This window comes from Ceratotherium simum, chromosome 13 (assembly GCF_057802395.1).
Source record: "Ceratotherium simum simum isolate JZ-2026a chromosome 13, ASM5780239v1, whole genome shotgun sequence".
NCBI classification, from domain to species: Eukaryota; Metazoa; Chordata; class Mammalia; order Perissodactyla; family Rhinocerotidae; genus Ceratotherium; species Ceratotherium simum.
This window is the reverse complement of record NC_141912.1, coordinates 26754247-26771723: the sequence shown is the minus strand read 5'-3', so window position 1 is coordinate 26771723 and position 17477 is coordinate 26754247. Positions and strand designations below refer to the sequence as shown.

The 17477-nt window shown below is 39.3% G+C and overlaps 5 non-coding genes across 5 annotated transcripts; 3 read left to right on the top strand and 2 right to left on the bottom strand.

The window, feature by feature from the left end:
• Positions 1 to 868: 868 nt before the first annotated feature.
• TRNAV-AAC (transfer RNA valine (anticodon AAC)) lies at positions 869 to 941 on the top strand. Its single transcript has one exon. It is a non-coding gene; the product is annotated as a tRNA-Val (tRNA).
• A 5524-nt stretch (positions 942 to 6465) lies between these two features.
• On the top strand, positions 6466 to 6547 carry TRNAS-CGA (transfer RNA serine (anticodon CGA)). The gene has a single exon. It is a non-coding gene; the product is annotated as a tRNA-Ser (tRNA).
• Positions 6548 to 7785: 1238 nt separating this feature from the next.
• On the top strand, positions 7786 to 7858 carry TRNAR-ACG (transfer RNA arginine (anticodon ACG)). Its single transcript has one exon. It is a non-coding gene; the product is annotated as a tRNA-Arg (tRNA).
• Positions 7859 to 10145: 2287 nt separating this feature from the next.
• On the bottom strand, positions 10146 to 10219 carry TRNAI-AAU (transfer RNA isoleucine (anticodon AAU)). Its single transcript has one exon. It is a non-coding gene; the product is annotated as a tRNA-Ile (tRNA).
• A 2592-nt stretch (positions 10220 to 12811) lies between these two features.
• Positions 12812 to 12884, bottom strand: TRNAF-GAA (transfer RNA phenylalanine (anticodon GAA)). The gene has a single exon. It is a non-coding gene; the product is annotated as a tRNA-Phe (tRNA).
• Between the last annotated feature and the right edge of the window lie 4593 nt (positions 12885 to 17477).

Genomic DNA, 17477 nt, shown 5'->3' with positions numbered 1-17477 from the left:
TATCCCATTTACATTAAATGCAATTATTTATATTTGGATTTAAGCCAATCATCATGTTATTTTTTTTCCATTTGCCCCACTTGTTCATTGTTCCTCCTTTTCTGCCTTCCTTTGAATTAATATTCATTATTCCAGTCAACCTTTGTGTAACCTAAAATATATTATCTTTTTTTTCCGGCTACTTAAAAATTTTTTTCGTAATCTTTGGTTTTCAAGCATTTCAATATAATTTGGCTAGTTATAGTTCTCTTTATGTTTATCCTGGTTGTCATTTGCTGAGCTTGTTGAATCTATGAGTTTATGTCACGTATTTTTTTTTCATTGAGTGTAAGAATAGTGCATTTTAATATATGCAAATTACACCTTGATTAAAAAAACAAAAACAAAAAACACTTCACTGATGATATCAACACTCCAAGAATTAAAGGTTAGTTTTCAATCACTTTCAGATTAAAATATACCTTCTTTGGAAGGCACATCAAGTATTCCCTCTGATCTGGCCCATATATTCCCATTTAGTCTCATTTCTCTTCATGCTCTGCTTCAAATCTTTGGATTTCCTCCCAAAGACCATGCCTACTCCATTCAGACCCCAATGACAAAATTTCCTTTCCAACCTTTACAGCTGTCATACTTCTTTTCATCTAAGTCTCAGATCTGCTGTCATTTTCTCTAGGAAGCCTTCAAGGGCATTGGGGTAGTTTCCAATTTTTTGGCTTTTCTAAACAGGCTGCTCTGAACATTATAGCAGATATATTTAGTGAACACATTTCTACTGGTAGATGATATTATTGGAAAACTCATTTACAAGAAAAAGACCCAGGACATCAAGGATGTTTGCTTTTACTTGCAGGGTTTTCAACACCAAGTTTCCGTAGTGTAGTGGTTATCACGTTCGCCTAACACGCGAAAGGTCCCCGGTTCGAAACCGGGCGGAAACAGTGTTCCATTTTCGCTTTTGAGTCTGTCCATTTCCACGACTTAAAAACACACACGAACCTTTGTGTTCCTTTTGAGGTCCAGGAATTTAAAATGAAAGCTGTCCTGACGCCACCCGCGCTGAATCCGGAGTCTCCCCTCCTCCCCCTCCCCGCACGTCGTAGGCCCCTCTTTCTCCTCTTCCGCTCGCCGTCCGCTGCCTGAGAAGGGCAGAGGGGCCCGAGCGGTGTCAACCGGAGAAGGCGCCCGCGGCACAGGACTGGCTCCCTTGGAATCCCTAGAGCGGGATGTGTGGGATTCCGCAAAATGACTTTCTCATGAACTTCAAAGAAAGAAAAGTGCTCCGCTTCGAAACTGGGCAGCGCCAGCCACCGAGTGTCGGTTAAAGGACAACAGCCTTCTCTGGCTATTATTATTATTATTATTATTATTATTACTATTACTATTATATACGATATTTCCAAAACTCATCAGGCGTGTAATGGGAAGAAGAGGTGTGAGGAGGAGAGGGGAGTAGAGGAATGAATAAGAAGATATTCCTGCCCCCAAGAACTCCCCGAGTATCTGTGTTGGACAAAGGAAACTCTTACTTTCATTTTCGGGACAACCCTTTTCCCTTCGTTTCCCCCGCCTCCAGGCAGATCCTTTGGGACTTGTTTCTCTGCGGGGTTTGATCTTAGACTATTCAACTCCACTGTTCCCCCTGCGCTGGGAAATGCTGGCCCGCGCCTTCGCCCGCAGGGGTGGGCTGAGCAGCACTGGGCGGCCCTGCACCCCGCCCCGCCCCGCCTCGCTCCTCCCTCTAGGCCCAAGGGACTCAGGGCGCTCCCTCGTTGCCGGGAGCCTCCTCTTGAATGGAATTAACGCGGCATTCTCCCAGAACTCAGCATCTAGCATCCAGCTCCACTCGAAGTGGCGCCCAGCAGGCAGAGACTGCCCTGGATGAAAGGAAGGATCGGGACCATTCCTGAAATCAGTGTAGTGTTCGCACCGTTTGAGGGATTTCTCGGAACCAAGAAAGGGTTTAAAAGTTTCAAGACTTTGTGTGTGTTTCATGACATATTTTGCTAAACATCAGGTATTTAAGGGGGATAGTTGTTTTTCTGGAATGGACATGACACTAGAAGGAGAGTGCTTCCACTTTCCTAACTCACATTAGGAAAATTATTTCGTCTCATCTGCTACTGTTCAATTCGGTTAACATCCGCTTCTGCACTAAGTGACCGCACGGGGGCGGCAGAGAATGGGCTCTCCGGATAGGGCGCGAGAGCTCAGAATTTGCTAAGATCCCACCAGTGGGCCAAGAGGATTCTCATGCTCCTTCTGATGTGAATTCTTTCCAACTTATTGGGGCAAATTTAATTGGCTTTTCCTTAAAGGTTAGGTCACATCGGATCTCATATTCTGAGTATTTTGACTGGATAAAGAGAAGAGGAGGCAGAAACTAGCATTTTAAGAGTCTGATATATTCTACACATTTTATAGATGTTATCTTCTACAACACTCATTACATATAACTGCCCCAAATACTGCATCTTAGGTACTTCCCCACACGCATGTCACAGCTCACTGTCTTTTGCAGTGTATGTTCCATACTTGAGGGCCTCCAGGCAATCAGTCTCTCTCCCACCTCTGGACTTTGCACATGATGTTCTCTCCAGCTGAAAAGCTTTGTGCTTGCCTCTTTATCTAGTTATCTCTTGCTCATGCTTAGATCTCAGCTGGTCTTAGATCTCTACTTTTTCAGGGAAGATTTCCTTAAAATCCCTAAGTGAAAGTCCTGTATTCCTCATAGTACTATGTATTCCCTTTCCCTGAACATTTTACATTTATCAGTGTGATAACTTGATTACTGTCTGTCTCTCACTGGAATGTGGTAGGTTGCTTGAAGGTAGGAGCAGTGTCTGGTTTTGCTCATCAATGAAACTACATTGCCTTGCATATGCCTAGTACCTAATAGGCACTCGATGGATACTGGTATTAAGACTTAACCCTTACCATGATTCTCTGAGGAAGGTATTATCTTCCTAATTTAGCAAAAACCTAGTAGATACAAGAAAGATAATGAGAAAGAAATCTAAGCATACTACTAAAGAAAGTCATCAAGCCACAAAAGAAGAGAGCAAGAAAAGAAGAAAGGAACAAAGGAGCTACAAAACAGCCAGAACAATTAACAAAATGGCAATAAGTACATACCTATCAATAATTACTTTAAATGTAAAGGAACTAAATTCTCAAATCAAAAGACAAGAGTGGCTGAATGGATTAAAAAACAAGATCCATCAATATGCTGCCTACAAGAGACTCACTTCAGACATAAGGACACACACAGAGTGAAAGTGAAGAGGTGGAAAAAGATATTCCACGCAGATGGAAACCAGAAGAAAGCTGGGGTAGCCACACTTATATCAGACAAAATAGACTTTAAAACAAAGACTGTAATAAGAGACAAAGAAGGGTGTTGCACAGTGACAAAGGGGTCAATCCAACAAGAGGATATAACATTTGTAAATGTTTATGCACCCAACATAGGAGCATCTAAGTGTATAAAGCAAATATTAACAGATCTAAAGAGACAAACAGACCGCAACACAATAACAATAGGGGACATTAATGTCCTTCTTACATCAATGGATAGATCATCCAGACAGAAAATCAATAAGGAAACATCAGCCTTAAATGACATGTTAGACCAGAGGGACTTAATAGGTATATAAAGAACATTCCATCCAAAAGCAACAGAATACACATTCTTCTCAAGTGCACACGGGACATTCTCCAGGATAAATCATATGTTAGGCCACAAAACATGACTTAAATTTAAGAAGATTGAAATCATATTTTTCTAATTTCAAGTTGAGACACCAAGGCTTGCAGTGGTCACTTTTATCTTGCCTAAGTGTGGAGCTAGTATGTGAGTTTTGATTCAAACATGAGTACCCCGGGATCCACATTACATGCTGATTCCTTAATAGCCTACTGGACATGGGTATAATTTCTTCAAATTCCCAAAGCCCTGATGTTTGCAATTTCCACATGTAGGGGAAGAAAAATTTTCCTCTACTCTCTTATATTTGTAGCTGGGATCTACTAATTAAACTGACAAAAGGTAGATTAACAGGAGAAAAAGTTTACAAATTTTATTGATGTTAATATTTTTTATTTTAGTTTTATGTGCATGACGGCTTCACAGAAAAGAAATGAAAACCCAAAGAATGAGGTAGATTGAAAGCTTTTATATCATTTTAACAAAGAGTGATAAATTGTAGAGAAGTGACTAGACAAAGAAAAGGGGAATTGGGGCTTTTAGGGACAGTAATTGTGGGAAGGTAAATATATGGGAAAACTAATGGAAGATAAGGGTTATTTTAGCAAGATTTGTTGTGCAGACTCACCTTGGTGCTGACTTTCTACCTCTGGTGATAAGGGTTGTTCTCCTTCTTCTGGTGTGAGAGATGGGAGGGGAACACTCTCACAAAGGGAAATTTATGCCCTGCTTTCAGCAGATAGGAGGAGGACAGAGAGCCCTTCCTGTGTTTGCTTTTTCTCAATTACTTTCAGCTCAAAATCATCCTTATGCTAAAGCGGCATATTTTGGGGTGGCATATTCAGATCCCCTTCACATGTTATGTTGTTGAAACTGATAATGAGAAAGAAACGGCTAGAACAATAGTAATAACTACATTTATTACCAGCTATTAAATCAAGTGTTTAATGATTTTTCATATATAAACTAACAAGCAAGCCTAAGGGGTAGGTGCTATTGTTATTTAAGTCATTTACCTGTTTTATAGATGCAGAAGCCGAAGAGTTGAGAGGTTAAATAACTCTCTCAAGATCACACAAGTTGTAAAATTTGGAGCCAGTATCTTTACTCATACGTGTCTGAGGCTGAAGTGTTCCTCATTACTGCAATTTTCTATAAGAAGGACAGTTCTACGGCAAGACACAGATACTAAGAGAGTGAAACTGAGCATAGAATATGATAGCAATTTCCCCGGTGCAGGGAGAGGCAGAGAAAGCCAGGTATGAAGAGGCTCTGAGGACATGGAGGGTAACCAGAGATAGCTCTCATAAACATTATGCTTGTTATTGGTACTGCTCCCCTGGAGGAAACAGGGAAATGCATATTTCAGGACAAAAAGGAGGATTAAATTTTTTCATTTAATGGAATGGGTATGAATGATGGTACTGATGTCAAGGCAACATTCCCTAAGAAAAATTACACAGAGAGTTGCCCTTGAATGTGGGCATCAGAAAAATTCTAGTCAGATATACAGTTCCTATGGAGGAAGCTATTTGGTTTGGTAGCAAGAACCATCCCACTCCCCCTGTGGTTCTCCCTCTTTCCCCAATTCAGAGAACTTTGCTTTCCAATCCTCCCCCTCAACCCTACCCTCTGCCTCTAAGGCACCTCTGGAAGAGTAGAAAGATCTCTAGGCAGGAAACTTGAACATCTGGGTTTCAACCTTGGTTTTATTACGTTGTGATCCTGGGAAACTCAATAACCTCTCTGAATCTCATTTCCTCATCTGCAAAATGGGATTTTAAAACCCATTTCATGCATTTTCAACAAATATTTATTGAATGTTGTCCGTATACCAGACACTCTTCTAGGTACTGGAAATCTAGCAGTAAACAGACAAAAATCCCTGCCCTCATGGAGCTTGCATTCTCATAGAGGAGACAGACAACACACAAAATAAAAAGTTAGCACGTTAAATGATCTTAAGTGATATGGAGAAAAACAAAACAAAGAATGGGGAGAAGCACTGGAGTGAGGGGAGTTTATAGTTTTAGATACAATATTCAGGTCGTGTTTCACTGATAGGGTGATTTTTGAGAAAAGACCTGAAGTAGGTAAGGGACTGAGTCAGACATATATCAATGCAAGTGTTTTCCTGGCAGGGGAAACAGTCAGTGCAAAGGCCCTGAAACAGAAACCTGCCTGATACATACAATGAAGAACAAGAAGGGCAAAAGTAACTGCAGCAGAGTGAGCAAGAAGTTGCAGCCAGAGAAATGAGATCACAAACAACCCTGCAGGCCAGCGAGGACTTTGGCATTTAGCGCCACGAAATGAGGAGATGCTGTTGAGTTTTGAGCAAAGCTGTGCGGTAAAGTGTTTTAGGTTCAAAAAGATCTCTGCTTTTCATAGAATGTTCTGTATTAAAAGATTTTTGCAATAGGTGTGCCGTGTTAGAGATGAAGATATCTTGGACCAGGGTAGTAGCAGTTGGGGTGGTGAGAAGTTTTTCAGATCAAGATAAGTTTTCAAGGTAGAAAAGAGAATTCCCTCACATGTGCAGAATGAAAGTATAATTGAAGTCAAGGACGTTGCCAAGATTTTTTGCCTAAATATCTGAAAAGTTGAAGTTGCCATTAAGTGAAACATGGAAGCGTGGTGTTGGAGAAGATGTTCTTGGGGACACTCAAGAGTCGGTGGTCTCGCCTCTTCTTTCACACTACACGGCAAATGACCCATACTCGTCTTCAGTCTAATGAGTGGAAAGCCTTACGTGTGAGGCTGTGATGGCCGAGTGGTTAAGGCGTTGGACTCGAAATCCAATGGGGTTTCCCCGCGCAGGTTCAAATCCTGCTCACAGCGTCCTCGTTTTCGGCGGACATGCCGCAGTTTGAGGCTGCCGCAAAATTTAATCGCACCCCGCCCAGCGCGCATAGAAATCTTTAGGGGGCAGTTCCTATTTGCAACGCGAATATTTCAGGAGGGCAGGCACCAGCGAATTGTGAGTTCCGTCGTTCTCTTTCATTGTCTGGGTCTGTGAAGTTCTTGAGCCCAGTCTTCTCACGGAGCTCCGTGTTTAGAGCGCGCTCAAAAATACTGGCTGCGTTGAGATGAAATTGTTAAATTTGATAAGACTGTCTGATCAAAGCCGCAAAGGAAACAGAGGAGACATTGAAAATCTTGGGGACAGTTTCCTTTTCTGAGTATCCAGAGCCGGCAGCTTCCTGAAAGCATTCTCAGGCAGCAATCGAGTGTTTGTCCTGACATCAAAGGCTGGTGAGAGCGATAACAATTTAGGATAATACTCCATCATATTTGCCACGCGCTCTTTGAAGCGCTTTGTACAAAGGAGGAAACTGAGACACAGGAGAGGGTATATTTTGACTTCTGAATTTGCCTTGAATTTCAAGCCCATACGAAACTTTGTTCTCCGTCTCCACATACTAAATCTCTCTTTTGTAAGCACTTTCGCATTTTCCGCTATTTTGTCCACTTCGGGCAGCGAGGTAAATTGTAAGCCAGTTTTATATATGTTAGCAAATGAGTTCTAGTTTCTAAGTTTCTTTGCCACATGCGATTCTTAAAAGGTACACTTCTATAGAATTCTTGCCTCCTTATTGCATTTTGTATTTATTGCATGTTGTGGGGGCAGAGGAATATTCTGAAAAAAAAGTAATGAAGAGGTGAAAACTAGGAGCTAATATAAGCTGGATAAAGAGGAAAGAGAGGACGTAAATAGAGCGATGGACAGGGAATAGGTAATGGAATCCACGGAGATTTGTTCAAGCAACAAATATTTGTTCAAGCAGCAGAAGCAGCTGCTAAGCGCGAAACAAGTTTCCAATGCTTACAGTCAGAGAACAGGTGAAGATTGGTCACTGTTTAAAAAAAAAAACACCAAACATTTTATGTAAATGTATATTATGCAAACGAATCACAAAATAAATCATGCTTTCCCAGAATCAGTACGGTTTTTGGTCCTAATCCATATCTAAAAAAAAAAAAAAAAACCACACACACACAAAAAACCATTTCTCCGTCTGATATAAACTGTTTATAGTAATGAAAACACTAATATTGACAGGATGTTTTCTAGGTGGGGGCCAGTGGCGCAATGGATAACGCGTCTGACTACGGATCAGAAGATTCTAGGTTCGACTCCTGGCTGGCTCGCTTAGCCTTGCTTTTTCCTGCACACTTTCTGAATACTTTCTTCAAAAGGATATTGATGTGGAGAGAAGGGAACTCTCATACACTGCTGGTGGGAGTGCAAACTGGTGCAGCCACTATGGAAAACAGTATGGAGATTCCTCAAAAAATCAACGATAGAACTACCATATGATCCAGCTATTCCACTGTTGGGTATTTATCCAAAGAACTTGAAAACACCAATTTGCAAAGGTACATGCACCCCTGTGTTCATTGCAGCCTTATTCACAATAGCCAAGACTTGGAAGCAACCTAAGTGCCCATCAAGGGACGAATGGATAAAGAAGCTGTGGTATATATACACAATGGAATACTACTCAGCCATAAGAAACGACGAAATCCAGCCATTTGTGACAACATGGATGGACATTGAGGGTATAATGCAAAGTGAAATAAGTCAGAGGGAGAAGGTCAAATACCGTATGATTTCCTTCATTAAGTAGTAGATAATAACAACAATAAACAAACACATAGGGACAGAGATTGGATTGGTGGTTACCAGAGGGGAAGGGGGGAGGGTGGAGGGTGAAAGGGATAATTCGGTACATGTGTGTGGTGATGGGTTGTAATTAGTATTTTGGTGGTGAACATGATGTAGTCCATGCAGAAATAGAAGTACAATGATGTACACCTGAAATTTTTGCAATGTTATAAACCAATGTTACTGCAATAAAAAAAATAAAAAATAAAATAAAAAAAAGGATATTGAAACAATTCTTAAAGTCCTTCCAATGTATTTTCCTGGAACTGATCCTTCACCTTCTGTGGTGCTACCCCATATCGCTGTCAGTTGAGTCTGAAAGAGACTTCAGAAACATCAAAGGAGCCATCCTGTAAGATTTTCTTCTTCCTGCCTTTCCTGTCTTCCTGAACTTGAGAAAGGAGATTGACAGAAAAAGACCCTTCGAAGGAAGGTTTTAAAATCAAAGAAGCTTTAAAGAAAAATAAACAAAATTTTTTTCTACCAGTATCTTCTCCATCAATATTTTTTCCCACTGGGGAGAGTCTTCACTCGTAGAGGTCTCTCCTGCACAGCTCTTCCCTCGCATGGGTACTAGCAAAAAGAAAAGGAACATCTCCCGGGGGAAAATGGAGTCAAGAAAGTTTCGGCTGTGAGGATGCGGGGTGCAAGCGGCCCTTTGCCTTAGTCGGGCCCCTTAGAGCTCGTCCCTGAAGCCAGCTCACGCCGCTCAGCCCCGACGTCTCCCCCACGTGCCCGGCCCAGCGATCTTCGGGACATAGGCAGGAGCTGGAGAAACTGGCCCTCAGCAGACAGGAGAACCAACGGGAATCCCTTTTTTTTTTTTTGAAAAATTAAACACCCCAGGAGAAGATGAGGGTGTAAGGAAGACGTGGGAAGTGGCAGCTTTGGGGCAGCCTTTCTGAACACTCTGCGTGGAGGCAGAGTGGAGAGGTTGGGGAGCAATCACCGTCAAGCGGGTGAAAATTCCTCGCACTAAACCAAAAGAGTATCTTCATACGTGAATCGGTTTCCGAATGTGTAGCTTGTATCCTCTCTCTGCCTCGCAGATAAATTTATTGAAGTTACCAACGTGCTCTCTCTCGGGCGCTGCGGTTGGAATGAATGAAACCACCAAGCGCGCTGCCTCCGATGGTCCACGTCTATTTGGGCTTTAACAAGTGGAAAGGCGAGCTCGCGATTCTTACAGCATCGCATTCAGTTACCTGCTCTTGACAGCTAAAGGGAGAGAAGATTTTCGACGAAAGCCAAACGGCAACCTCAAGTGGAGCGGATATTTGCCTTGGAAACTGACCGGGATAAGGAGAAAGAAGAATGAAGCACAGACGTTCTGGGAGCAAACTCCATGTATCGCTGCTGTTAGCACCACGCTCTACCCAAGTCACTGGCCACGCTGAGTCTGCTTCCTTTTCTCTATTGAAACTCATTTAATGAGCCAAAATAGTATTGTCTCCAGAAGTTTGACTAAAAAAGTAAGCAGGCAATTTTTTAACTGTTCCAAATTTCCCATTCCCTAAAACACACCCGCCTCGCTCCCACGCTACTCCCCCAATTTTCTTCAAGAAACTCTTTCTAGTGCTTGGATGTTACTTTTTTATTAAAACAGCGACAAACAAAACGAAACGGAAGCGTATGGCCTTCCTATTCCGTTAAGAGAAGGAGAATGCCTGACCTTCAGATTCTGAACAGTGGCGATTTTAGGTTGTAAGGTGGTTGAGAGTTGGAGATGTCTACTTTGTCCGCAAGAGAAGGCCAAAACGCTCCCTGAAGTGGCCCGTACGGGGATCGAACCCGCGACCTTGGCGTTATTAGCACCACGCTCTAACCAACTGAGCTAACCGGCCACCTGTGAAACTACTGTCTTTTAATAAAATTGTAAGTTCGCTGACATTTTTGTGTTTGTTTAAATAAAAAGAGAGGGAATTTCTCCTTCTTCCCACCGCCACCTGCCTCAAAAGAGATCTTTAAGCCGTATTGACAGACTTCAATAAGGAGTCTACACTATTTCAATTCTTCGGATTTGGACAACAAATTCCACGGAGAAATTTTTGTGCAGAGACTGAGTCTAGTTTATTTCTCTGTGGAAAATACACGGTAATGGGATTTTCAATCATGGGTGAAGGGAGCCTCCCCTTTTTAGAGCATGTCTGTGCTCGATTGCAAATTGCAAAATTCTCTTTAATGACTTGTAACTTTATGACGTATTACTTTTAAGTCTGTTCAAGGCAACCAGAAGGAAGGCGAGTGGGGCTGGAGAAAGGAGCCGCGTGTTCTCAGGGTCTTTGAAGAGTCGCAAATGTAGGCATTGACGTCATCGGCAATGATACCCACTGTTGGATTAGGGGCAGCCCAACAGTACTGGAGTGACATAGGGGATCTAGTATGTTTTTTGAGGGTGGTAGAAAGGACAGCAGTGGTTTGCAGAAGCGAGCGATTACCGTGGCTCTCGGCTAAGTATTAAAATTCTCATCCAACAGCATATTCTGTGCGTCATTCACATTCCATTTTGCGAACCAAAGCGTCCAAGCCTCGGGGTGGGGAGGCCAGAATAAGTGAGCTGTGCTCTTTGGTCCTTGGTGAGACTGTTGGTCTTATCACCCGAAGACAAGTTGGAAGAAATCTCCTGCAGCCTCAGGAAATCTCCCTTTACGTGTTCCTGGGGTTGTATTATTTCTTTTGTATTTTTCCAACTTTCCTGCTGAAGGACGCCTAGTAAATTTTCAACGAATGTATTACTTTAAAGCTAAACGATTCAACAAGTAATGCTTTTCTTGATTTTAGAACCGACGCTGGCGCAAGGGAGGAACGTTGGGCTCCTAGCGTTACTCTAGAAGTATTCAAGTCTCGCCAGATTCTTCGACGTTTTATTTTTCTAGTCTTCAAGGGCTCTTGTCCTGGGTTTCAAGAGCTAAGGCTTTCGAGTGCTCAAAAATCGCTTAAAAAGGATCTATCTGATATGGCTTCTGCAGTCACACGTCCTCTTGACTCGTGTCAATCAACTGTATTCTGGCTTTTGAGGATCCCCTCGTACGTTCCAAAACTCCTGATGTTCACGTGTAAAGCCATCGTGAGACAATGTATGTTATGTAATTTTAACACCAAAAGGATTACCCTTAACTCCTCCTTCGGACAAATGGATTTCCCTAGGGTGGCTAATCTCCCTGACATTCCTGGATCCTGTCCTGAGCTTTACGGGTAGATGGCACAAGCCTGGGCACTGGCTGTCCCTTTAGTAACCCAAACCAAGCACTGCCGGCGGGAATCCTGCACCAGAGCCTAGAAAAATCAGCACAGTTCCAGCTGGTAAAATCTAAGATTTAGATCTACTATCCTCTCCCCACCCCCACCGTCAATTGCGTCCCTTGGTAGAGTGAAGGTCCCAGATCCAAGAACTATACTATTATTTATCCTGTTTTTAAATGAAATATCGTGTATGAACGTTACTAGCAGTGATTCCGGACCAAAAGAAGGGCTCAGTAAAAGATCTCTCCTTCTTTAACTGTACACAATGGTCTAGAATGAGCAGTGAATCTCCATCTGTCTTACACACCAACTATCTACATATCCTCCCCAGAGACTGCCAAAGTTCTCAGTTTCTTTTTTATCCTGCCCAAAATATTTTACGCATATTCAAGCATATCTTTAATATCTCCACCTACATTTTTGGCAATACACACCCACAACATCTGCCACAAATGTCTTGTAAGAGAATTTCAAAATATTTATGTTATATTCCAGATTAGATTCTTTTAATTAATTATCTAACAACGTCTCAGGGAAAATAGTAAATCGATATTAACAATGCCTATTTTATTTTACAGCATATATATGTGTGTGCGTCTGTGTACATATATCTTCCCCTATAATCTTAATCTACTAAAATTCCATTTTTGTTTAAGCTGTCATCTCTTGCTTTTCTGCACAGTAAAATAATTAGCCAGGCATTAAGACTGTCCCTGTAGCTGGAAACAAGTAAAATGCTGTATAAAATAAGCACAACTTCTTACAAGATTCAAAGTGCTGCCAAGAATGTAAGGATTTATAAGGCCAAAAACTAAGTTAAAGCAGAAACAGAAACAGAAGTAATTAAATGGAGAATTGAAAGTGTTTACACCCGGATTCTTACAGACGTATTTAATAACATATAAGTGTACACGAAATAAAGCACTGAATAAGTTTTTCTTTACCTCAAGGAATTACTGGAAGCTGTGGAAAAACTTAAGTGTATGGGCATAGAACTGTGTTTTGCCAGAGAATTTAAAAAGGAAATTTCCATGATAATGGTAAATTTATGTAGCTCTTTACCATATAAATGGCACCGTGGACTTATGTATTTGAAGACGACTGACACTTGGTACTGGGTCAGTAATTTTCACAGGGCACAAAACCAAATAGCGACGCGCAAGTCAGCGACATTTACAAAAGGAGCCAGTGCCTGCCGAAACCCGGGATTGAACCAGGGACCTTTAGATCTTCAGTCTAACGCTCTCCCAACTGAGCTATTTCGGCGACCTCTGAACGTACCGTTTTGTCAATTATTTTTAAATAGCTTTTTAACCTCCTATTTTCCTTTTTGGAAAAATAAGAAAATTTTTTGTTTTGTTTTCTGAAAATATCACATTTTCCCATTTCAAAAGTAACTATACCAACATAAAAATCAGACAATGGGAAAGCATACCCAAAGTTTCCTGAGTATGATAGGAAGAACAAAAAAGCAGAGTGATAAAGGACAATTTATATATGGTTGCTAAGGATACGAATTGGATAGCTTTAGGGATGTGGTCATTCAAAGCTTCCTGCTGGAATGGGAAGCTTCCTAAAATTCAAGATAACACCATTTGAGATCATTTCTAGTTTGGTGCTCAAATATCTTTGATTCTTTCAGTATTTTTATTCCTTTTCTCTTCTGTTCTCTTAAGGTATAAGTTACATACAGTAAAGTATGCAAATCTTAAGTGTACAGCTTAATGAATTTTACTTCATTACTTAATGAATATCCCCGTGTAACCACCATCAGTTCCCTCATGTTCCATCATTTGACACCCTCCCAAAGTTAGCCACTGCTCTGAACACTTTCACTATATGTATTGTCCTTTGTTTTTGAACTTCTTATACCTTGAATCAAATAGAATCTGCGTTCTTTTTTGTTAATGTTTTTAAATTTTGCCAGCAAGATTTTGTCTCTGGCTTAATTTTTTTTCATTCTTTTTTTATTGAGATATAATTCACATACCACAAAATTCAGTCTTTTATAATTTAAGGGGGTTGACATATTTACAAAGTTGTGCAGTTATCACCACTATTTAATTTCTCTGGCTAATGTTCTTTTTATTGAGGTATAATTGACATATAATATTATATTAGTTTCAGGTGTACAACATCACGATTCAATATTTATATACATTGCGAAATGATCACCACAATAAGTCTAGTTAACATCCGTCACCATACATAGTTAACAAAATTTTTTTCTTATGATGAGGACTTTTAAGATCTTCTCTCTTAGCAACCTTCAAATATGCAATACAGTATTACCAACTATAGTCACCATGCTGTACGTTACATCCCCATGACTTATTTATTCTATATCTGGGAGTTTGTACTTTTGACCTCCTTCACCCTTTTTACCCACCCTCCACCTCTGGCAACCACCAATCTGTTCTCTGTGTCTATGAGTTTTTGTGTTTTTTGGTTTTTTTGGATTCCACATATAAGTGAGATCATCCGGTATATGTCTTTCTTTGTCTGACTTATTTCACTTAGTATAATGCCCTCAAGGTCCATCCATGTTGTCAACATGGCAAGATTTCATTCTTGTTTATAGCTGAATAATATTCCATTGTATATATATATATACTATGTCTTCTTTATCCATTCATCCATCAGTGGACACTTAGGTTGTGTCCATATCTTGGCTATTGTAAATAATGCTGCAATGAACATGGGGGTGCATATATCTTTTCAAGTCAGTTTTTTTCATTTTCTTTGGATAAATATCCAGAAGTGGGATTGCTGGATCATATGGTAGTTCTATTTTTAATTATCAAGGAACCTCCATACTGTTTTCCATAGTGGCTGCACAAATTTACATTTTCACCAAACGTGCACAAGGGTTCCCTTTTACCCACATCCTTGCCAACACTTGTTATTTCTTGTCTTTTTGATAATAGCCATTCCAACAGGTGTGAGGTGATATCTCATTGTGGTTTAATTTACATTTCCCTGATGATTAATGATGTTGAACATCTTTTTGTGTACCTGTTGGTCATCTGTATGTCCTCTTTGAAAAAATGTCTATTCACATCCTCTGCCCATTTTTTAATCAGATTGTTTGGTTCTTTTGCTATTGAGTTGTATGGGTTCTTTATATATTTTGGAGATTAACCCCTTACCAGATATATGATTTGCAAATATTTTCTCCTGTTCAGTAGGTTGCCTTTTCATTTTTTGGGTGATTTCCTTTGCTGTGCAGAAGCTTTTTAGTTTGATGTAGTCCCACTTGTTTATTTTTTCTTTTGTTGCCTTTGCTTTTGGAGTCAAGTCCAAAAAATTACTGCCAAGACCGAGGTCAAGGAGATTATCCCTTGTGTTTTCTTTTAGGAGTTTTATGGTTTCAGGTGTTATATTCAAGCCTTTAATCCATTTCGAGTTGATTTTTGTGTATGGCGTAAGATAGTGATCTAGTTTCATTCTTTTACATGTGGCTGCCCAGTTTTCCCAACATCATTTATTGAAGAGACTACCCTTTCCCCATTGCATATTCTTGGCTCCTTTGTCATAAAATAATTTACCATATATATGTGGTAAGTTTATTTCTGAGCTCTCGATTCTGTTCCATTGATCTACGTGCCTGTTTTCATGCCAATACCATGCTGTTTTGATTACTATAGCTTTTTAAAATAGCTTGAAATCAGGGAGCATAATACTCCAGCTTTGTTCTTCTTTCTCAGGATTGCTTTGGCTATTCAGGGACTTTTGTGGTTCCATACAAATTTTAGGATTGTTTGTTCTATTTCTGAGGAAAAATGCAATTAGAGTTTTGATAGAATCTGCATTCTTATGTCTGGCTTCTTTTGTTCAATATTGTCTTTGAGACTCATCTATATTTTTATGTGTAAAAGCAGTTTGTTCCTTTTCATCGACTTCCATTTCATAGATATACCACAATTTACTTATCCGTTTTAATTTTGATAGGCATCTGAATTGTTTCCAATTTTGGGTTTTTATAAAAAACACTGAACCTTCTTGTGCACGGCTTCGGGTGAACATAAACCCTCATTTATCAGATAGATGGATAGATAGATAGATAGATAGATAGATAGATAGATAGATAGATAGATAGAATTTCTGGGTCATAAGTTATATGGAATGTTTAACTTTATTAGATGCTCCTAAACAGTTTTCCAAATGGTTGTACCATCTTACACTAGTAACAACAATGTATGAGGTTTCTGGTTGCTTCACAGCATAGCCAATACTGGGTATTGTTAGTCATTTTAATTTTACCTATTCAAGTTAGGATGTAGTGATAGTTCTTTGTGATTTTAACTTGTATTTTTTGATGACTAATGATATTTTACACCTTTCCATTTGCTTTTTCCCATTTAAAAAATGGGGTTGAGTGCTAGTCATTTTTTTTTTATTGATTTGTGGTTCATTATATATTGTGAATACAAGTTCTTTGCCCAAATGTGTTACAAATATCTTGTCCCAGTTTGTGGTACACCTTTAGCTCTCCTAATTTTGTATTTTGAAGATTTTAATTTTGATAAAGTCCAATTTATCAATGTTTATGGTTAGTGCTATTTTGCTTCCTATTTCAGAAATATTGGCCTACACTAAAGTCATGAGTCTATTCTCCTATTTTTTCATATAGAGGTTTTAATGTTTTACTTTTAGCATTTAAGTCTACATCTTGAATTTATGTATGGTGTGAGATAGAGATTGAACTCATTGTTTTCTTATCTGATTTCAATTGATCCAGCATTATTTATTGAAAAGTCAATCTTTTCTCCCACTGAATTGCAATGTCTTTTTGTCATAAAACAGGGAACTGTATATGAATCTGTTTTTTTTTCCTAGACTCTCTATTCTATCCCCTTGGTCTATGTGTCTGTTTTTACACCAATACCACATGGCTTAATTTCCGTAACTTTAAAATAAGTAATAATAGCTAATAATATAGGGCCTCTCATTTTCTTCTTCTTACTCCAATTGCCTTAGCTATTCCATATTTTTAATAAATCTTATTTCAATATAAATTTTAGAATCAACTGTAAATTTCCACCCACCTTCACCCTCCAAAAAAAACTTGCTAGTATTTTGTTTGTCAATGCATAGACTCTATAGGTCAGTTGGGGGAGAATTGATATTTAAGCAAAATTGGATCTCTCTGGCAAGGATCGTGGTAGATTCCTGCATTCTTTTAGGTCTTTAATTTCTCTCGACAATGTCTGGTAGTTTTCAGTGCAGAAGTGTTGTTTTAAAAGATTAGCTGCTCTGTATTTCATGTTTATCAATGTTATTTTAAATGGTACCTCTTTTTAAATTTCATTTTCTAATTGTTTATTGTTAGTATAGAGACATGCCATTTATTTTTGTATATCCACTTTATATACAATAAATTTTCTAAATTTACTTAATTATAATTGTTTGTGGATAATTTGGATTTTTATGTATGCTATCATGCCATATATGATTAATGGTGATTTTACTTCTTTCTTTCTAGTCTTTATACTTTTTCTTGTCTTATACTGCTGTTTAGAACCTCTGTACAATGCTAAATAGAAGTTGTGATGGTGGACACTGCTGTCTTGTTCCTAATCTTAGAGAAGCAAGTTTTCAGTATTCACCATTGCATATAAAGCTAGCTGTAGGTTTTTTTCTGGATACTCTTTATCAGATTAAAGAAGATACTTGTTATTCCTAGTCTGCTTGAGTTGTAATCGTGAATGGGGGATTGAACTTTATTAAATGATTTTTCTACATCTATTGAGATGTACATATAATTTTTTTTCTTTTGGTGTTTAGTGTGCTCTGTATATTGATTTTTATATGTTAAACCAATCTTACCTTTATAGAATAAGTTCCATGTGGTCATGA